Genomic DNA, 6000 nt, shown 5'->3' on the forward strand with positions numbered 1-6000 from the left:
CATGGAGAATGGCCCCATCATGGAATTCATATATGTATCATGGTGGGCCATTGGCCACACCTAGGGCCCAAAGTGGGATCCCTACCATCAACTAGTAGGCCCCACTTGTCCCATGAACAAAAGTCATAAGATCACCCACCTATTTCACTTCTTCTTGGCTCCTTGAAATCTCTAGCTCCTAAGCTTCTACTTTGATGGAGGTTGATGAAGATTGAAGGGTTGGGATGAGCAATTAGGGGTAGGAAGTGGGCCACACACTTGGGTTCTCCTCTCCTTAGAATGCTTGGACGTTCTCTCTCTTGGGTTGCTTGGGGAATGGGTAGAGAATGAGAGAGAGAGAGAGAGGGTGGTTGTAAGGGAGATGGGATGGAGTGATGGGTGGAGCGATGGGTGGAATGACATGAGAATTGACTTAGGGGGTAGGTTACTTGTCTTGGGGAGAAAGAAAGCATGACTAGTGATGGGTTGTGAAATGATAGTGTACTTGACTAATGATGTGAAAGGTGGGTAGAGATTCTCTGGAATCTCTCAGAATTCGCAATGCACGGCGTTTCCTCAAGATATACACGGGCCCACAACTCTTAGCCTGGGTATCGCATGGGTGCGCAAGACGAGACGTTGGAATTGCGGCGACGGCACGGTCGTTAGGGTACAAGTTTTGAGTCGAGCCGACATTGATCTACGGGATGCGACTTAAGGTCGCGTGCAAATGCTGTCTACAGGTCGTGGGTTACCAAAATTCGACGGGGAGGATCATGAGAGTCTAAGGAACGGTACGGACTAGGATACGGGCCTTACACGAACGATTATCAAAGTGGCCCTTGGCCCAGCCAGCTTAATAACCTGAACCAGACAGCTCTGTCTGATCTTTATGCAGATCCAAACCAAAAGCCATCCAGACTATTTCTTTGGATGGAAAACACATGCCCAACTAAGCCGGTTGTTGCTTCCACTCAGCCGAAATTGAGGAAAGCAAGCTGGTCGTGGGGCTGACCCATGGCATCTTGGCCTACACTATACCCTGGGTACATCTGATCATGCTGCTTGGTCAGTTGAATTGAGCCCAATCTCTGAAATTTTTTGACCATCTACAACAGTGGGGCCCATCGAAACTGTGGCCTGGATCGTTGACTTAGACAAAACTAGGACAAGCCAGATCTAGATAGGCTGTCTAAGCTTTTAACTTTTGCTGCGATCAAACAGGCCTAAATTGTATGATGTAGAGCAAGTCGCGGACACTTTCATCTCCAAGATGGACCAGAAAAGGTCCGATCATAGGTAGAAGTGATCAGGACTGTCAGAACCCTAAAATAGGCATATCTCGCAAACCGGAATGAGTTATTTGATGTACTATATATGATTTTGGAGTAGGAGAAGCTACTTTAGCCAACTAACTCTTTTACAAGTTGCCCGAATTTGCAAGATTCTATCAGATTGACATTTGAAAATCCATTTTATTTCCATTTTTAGTATTTATATTAAGTTTTAACTCGATTATAACTTTTGATCCATTGAGTTTTAGGAGTCTGCCCAATATGAAAAGATTTTTAACTTTTGCTACCACCAAACAGGCCTAAATTGAATGACTTACCAACTCGGGTTGATTTGTTTAGCTCTGAGTCAAATGAGTTAAGTCTAGGGTGGCAATATGCTAGGTTAGGCCCTGCTCAACCGAGATTAAGACCCAAGTCCTGAGCGTGGCCCAAGCCAACATGGCCTAACATAGTATATATAAAATCGGGTTGCACTCAGATGGGCGGGGCTAAAATGACCTGAACCAAAGCTCGATCAGAAAATTGATCTGGCCATGCACATGACGCCCGAACCCAACCAATGGGTCAAGCTAGTAGGTCCAAGCCTGCTCAAAAGCGGGCTACATGGCCCATTGTCACACTTAGTTGAGTCCTGACTTCACTGAGTTTGGCTAAGTACTGTTAGGGATTTGTGTTGCGGAATCACACAAATCTAGATCTAGGATAGCAATCTAAGAGCACCAAGCAAACACAAGAGAACACAAATTTAACATGAAAAACCCTTATGGGAAAAAACCACAGCACAAAGAGACAGATCTCCACTATGAAAATAGAAATTACAAAGAGAGAGGACTTACCCGATTCGAACAACCTCGAATGTCACCCTTGCCACACCCTTTAGAAACCCTAAAACCCATTTAAGAACCCTTAGAAAACCTTTAGAAAGCCTTAGAATCCTTTAGAATAGCCCTAGGGACCCCTATTTATAGTTTAGGAAACTTCACTTACGCACCTCCTTTGGAAAAGTCCGAAAACTGCCTCAAATTTACGCAGTCCGCACCTCGGCTGTGTAACCCTCGACTAGTCGAGCTAGGCCTGGACTGTTCGAAGGGCACCCTCGACCGGTCGAGCATAACCCTTGACTGGTTGAGCATCCCGGACACCCAAAACATGTGCTTGCTGGACTTTGAGTCGAGCAGGCCTCGACCGGTCGAGTGGACCCTCAACTGGTCGAGCATACCAAAAACTAGATTTAAGACATCAATCACAACAATCTCCACCATGTCTTCAATCTTCAACCATGTAGCTTCTTGACCTCTTCTCTTATCTCTGTATCACATCATAGCTTCTTGTGCACACTCCGTCCTTCTTTTCCGCCATTGCCAAGCCCAGAGAAGTTGCACAGAACTTGAACTTCTCCGTATGAATGTTCTAGGTGAGCATGTCTGCCGGATCAGAATCCATGTCCCCAACCTCCTTTGCTCCTCTCTTCTCAATAGGAAAGACGTAGTCTTCTTACCATCTCATCGCTACCCAATATTGCTTGTCGCGGTATTTGTTCACAACACTTATAGCCTGCAAAATAACCGGTCTAATCCAGACCATGGCATACACTGCCAACCACATTGGAATAAGGCTCATGAGATATCCTGCTTTTCCTCATCTGTTTTGGGACATGTCCTGAGGAAAACTTTGAGTAGAGACGCGTAGAGAACGCTCTCTGGCTTTACATGGTCCATAACCTCCTTGATCATTACTTACCCAAGGTATTCTACCTGAGATAACCAAAGTCTACTCCTCTTCCAGTCTCAAGACCGAGAACCATCTTTGCAACCCCTCGATCCTTCATCCTGAATGTCCCACTTAACCGAGTCTTCAGTACATTGATTTCAGACATATTATAATTGGTAATCTACATGTCATCAACATACAATACCTGACCCACCATGAAAGAATCAAACCATTGCCTAAGCGACAGGTCGTACCACGACTCTGCAAAGTCTTTTCTCAGCCTCTAACTTTGAACCGCTTTGGTTGCTTCATGCAGATTTACTCTTCCAATTTCTCGTACAGAAGTGTAGACTCCACATCCATCCTTCCAGCTCAAGATCACATTGGCTAACTAGTGCCAATCACAGATCTAATAGATACATACTACACCATCAGTACGAATATCTTTAAGAAGCCGATCCCTTCTCTCTGAGCATAACCCTTCACTACCAACCTCGTTTTATATCTATGTTGTATCCTTCAGAAGATCCACTTACATACAACCGCTTTCCGGCCGACTGGAAACTCCACCAGCTCCCATATATCGGTCTGGTACAATGAGTCCATCACATCACTCATAGTCACTGTCCACTTCTTAGCACCAAGCTCATCTAGAGCCATCTGAACAGAAGATGAATCCCCTGCGATATTGGAGTCGTCTAAGTACCTCACCGATATCCTGCGATTATATCGTGTGATTCTTCTCACAGGTGGTTGCTCCACATGCTCTGTATCCTTGTCCGTGCATCTCAACCTTCCTGCCCTGCCCGCTCATGTGGCCATGTCCAACATACCACACACGTGCAGAAGTGGAATCCACTACAGCCACTACAGCTCCACCTTTTGAAGTGCTCACAATCAACCTATACATGTTTCTAAGTCGTTGCGCTTTCATGATTACCCGTACCCCCTTAGATACCTTAAGAGCACCCTCAATACTTATGAACTTGTAGCCCATTGCCTCAAATACACCAAGAGAAATCAGATTCTTCTTCATGTCAGGTACGTGCCTCACATCAGTTAGGGTACGCTCCGCCCCATCAAACATCTTAATACGCACCGTAGCAATACCCACAACATTACAAGCAATGTCATTGCCCATAAATACCTGTCCACCATCACACTCCCTATAGTTGGTGAACTAACTCTGATGAGGAGTCATGTGAAAAAATGCCCCTGTGTCTAGCATCCACTCGCCCTTATGATCATTGTATAGCCACCTGATAGTAGACACAAATAAAATATTATCACCACATCCACTCGATCCATCTGACGTGGCAGCATTGGCCTCCCTGTACGAAGCCTCAAAATCTTCTCTCTTAGATTTAGGATTTTTATAATCCTTCTTCACATGTCCTTCCATCCCATAATTCTAACACTTTACCTTTCCTTTACTCCTGCCCTTAGATTTGGACCTAGAATCTGAAGAACCTGTACCTTGTTTAGAATTCCTACCCCTTGTAAGTAGTGCCTCAGAAGATATCCCCATGTCGACGTTAAGCTTTCTCATAGCCTTCCCTTGAAGGACTGAGATAACGGTGTCGACACTCAGGGTTTTATTCGTGGAGCATATTGTGTCCTTGAATGACTTATAAGACGTTAGAAGAGAATTCAGCAATATACATGCTTGTTCTTCATCTTTCATCACTTCCTCTATATCCAGTAATTTGCAAACTAATTTATTAAAGTTGCTGATGTGAGCCTCCAAATCTCCACCCTTTGCCATCTTGAAGTTATACCACTGCTGCTTCAAGTGCAGGTAAGTTTCAAAGGATTTTTTTCACATAGACATCCTAACTTTGCCCATAACTTAGCCACAGTTTTCTTCCTCATGATGTTGTAGAGAACCTCATCCGTGAGACGTGAACGGATCGATGATAAAGCCTTCTTATCAAGAGTATTCCATTCATCATAGTCATAGTAGACTTTCGCTCCTCAAAAGTACCATCATCGCCTTGTTTGATTAAGGAACTGATCATCTTGACCTTCCATAACTCAAGATTATTTTTCTTTGAATACTTCTCAATCTCATACCTAGTGCTTCCCAATATTACTAACCCTCAGATTCAGATTTATGCCCCAATGATTGCTCTGATACCACTTGTTGGGATTTGTGCTGCAAAATCACACAGATCTAGATCTGGGATAGTAATCCAAGAGCACTAAGCAAACATAAGATAACATAGATTTAACGTGGAAAACCCTTGCGGGAAAAATCATGGCACAAAGCGACAAATCTCCACTATGAAAATAAAAATTACAAAGAAAGAGGACTTACCCAATTCGAACAACCTCGAATCTCACCCTTGCGACACCCTTTAGAAACCCTAGAACCCTTTTAGGTGTAAGACCCGTATCCTAGCCAGTACCATTTCGTAGGCCTCAGTAGTTCTCCCGGTCAAATTTCGACGAGACATGATTTGTTATCGGTGTTTGCTCATGATCCTGAGTCATATCCCGTGTTCTAGAGTCGACTCGACCTGAGACTTGTACCTTTGCGACCGCGCCGTCGTCACGGTTCCGATGCCACGTCTCGCGTGCCGAGGCGATACCCGGACCAGGAGATGTGGGCCCGTGTTCAGTTCGAGGAAAAACGCCATGCAAGAGAATCTCTACCAAATGTCAAATCAATCCCATCAATCAATCAAAGTACAACCCATCACTCCATCACATCCCCAAGTACACAAGCCATTCCCTAAGTCAACTCTCTCTTACACAACCCATACCACCCATCACCCATCATCCATCACTCCATCCATCACCCATCTCTCTCCCTTACATCACTCCTCTTTCTCTCTCTCTTCATTCCATTTTCTCAAGCAACCCCATGAAAACAATCGTCCAAGCTCCATGGATAGAGTTTGTGTGGCCCACTTTTTATCTCCTATCTCCACCATCCAAGTTTCATCTCAACCATTGAAGTTGTTCCTTTGGAGCTCTATCATACTTTGGAGGAAGAAGGAAGAAGAGATCAAAG

The sequence above is a fragment of the Magnolia sinica genome, chromosome 5, assembly GCF_029962835.1.
Source record: "Magnolia sinica isolate HGM2019 chromosome 5, MsV1, whole genome shotgun sequence".
Lineage (NCBI taxonomy): Eukaryota > Viridiplantae > Streptophyta > Magnoliopsida > Magnoliales > Magnoliaceae > Magnolia > Magnolia sinica.